This window comes from Nanorana parkeri, unplaced genomic scaffold (genome assembly GCF_000935625.1).
Source record: "Nanorana parkeri isolate BGI_ZX_2015 unplaced genomic scaffold, ASM93562v1 scaffold3460, whole genome shotgun sequence".
In the NCBI taxonomy this organism is placed as follows: Eukaryota; Metazoa; Chordata; class Amphibia; order Anura; family Dicroglossidae; genus Nanorana; species Nanorana parkeri.
The window spans coordinates 38054-39015 of NW_017309728.1; the positions used below are offsets into that span (position 1 = coordinate 38054).

Here is a 962-nt window from a genome sequence, read left to right on the forward strand (position 1 = left end):
GGTGTGTGGTTTCCCCCCCCCCCCCTCTTAGACATCCCATATTCCAGTCATGGTCTACTCACGTAGCAGGTTGGGGTCCATTTTGATAAAAGCCTGAGCTCCTTTGATGCTCCTGAGATACGTGGAATCCTGGAACGACATTTTCCCCGGATTGGATGTTCTGCTGAAATAGAAAAGATTCCAAGTTTTTCGAACCAGTAGCAGAATCTCGCGCCACGTTCACCTTCGATCGGTGCCGACATTTGTAGTGACGCCTTTCATTGGCACAAATTGGGAGATGGGAGCAGAACGTTGTCGCCCTGTAACAGGAAGTTCAGGACAAGGACCTCCATGGCGGGATCACCGGGGATTATTATAATGAAAGCTGCAGATTAAGAAAGATGGAAGATGACTGAGATGACATCAACGTGGTAAAGCTCCTGTGAGGTCTGACCACTTGACCCGACAGGTTTTTATTGCCGTCTGTTCCCCATTAGGAGGAGATACTCTCTATTTTTCCTGGGGAGCTCCATCACCTGGAATCAAAGTAAGGGACCTCCCAAACCAACATTTCGGGGGTTATTCACTAAAGAGCCGAACGATTTAGCCGAATGTTCCCCGAATCCTTCGGCTGCAGAAACCCTTCCGGTCAACCAAACCAAAGGGCTGCTCTGCGCGCTATTCACAATAGAGATTACAGCAGCCGAAGGAAACAGCCGAACGCACCGCCGGAGCAGAACGAATCCCTGAATGTTGTTCCCTCCCCAATTCATACCGCGCACTTTAAGTCTGGTTGGAATTTTAGGGGGGGACCCAAATCCCAAAACAAACAAAAAAAATGTGGGGTCCCCCCCTAAAATTTCCAACCAGACTCTTAATCTGAGTAGCAGCCTGGCAGAGCAGGAATGAGGGGGGGGGTAGACTAGCGCGCGCCCCCCCTTTCTGCACCATATCAGGCCACATGCCCTCGACATTGAGAGGGT

General features: G+C 50.5%; 1 long non-coding RNA gene across 1 annotated transcript in view; it reads right to left on the minus strand.

The window, feature by feature from the left end:
* The window catches only part of LOC108803172, a 4041-nt gene extending 3886 nt beyond the window's left edge, over positions 1–155 (minus strand). The window contains exon 1 of the long non-coding RNA XR_001942266.1: positions 63–155. This is a non-coding gene — a long non-coding RNA (uncharacterized LOC108803172). The remainder of the gene's footprint in view (positions 1–62) is intronic.
* Between the last annotated feature and the right edge of the window lie 807 nt (positions 156–962).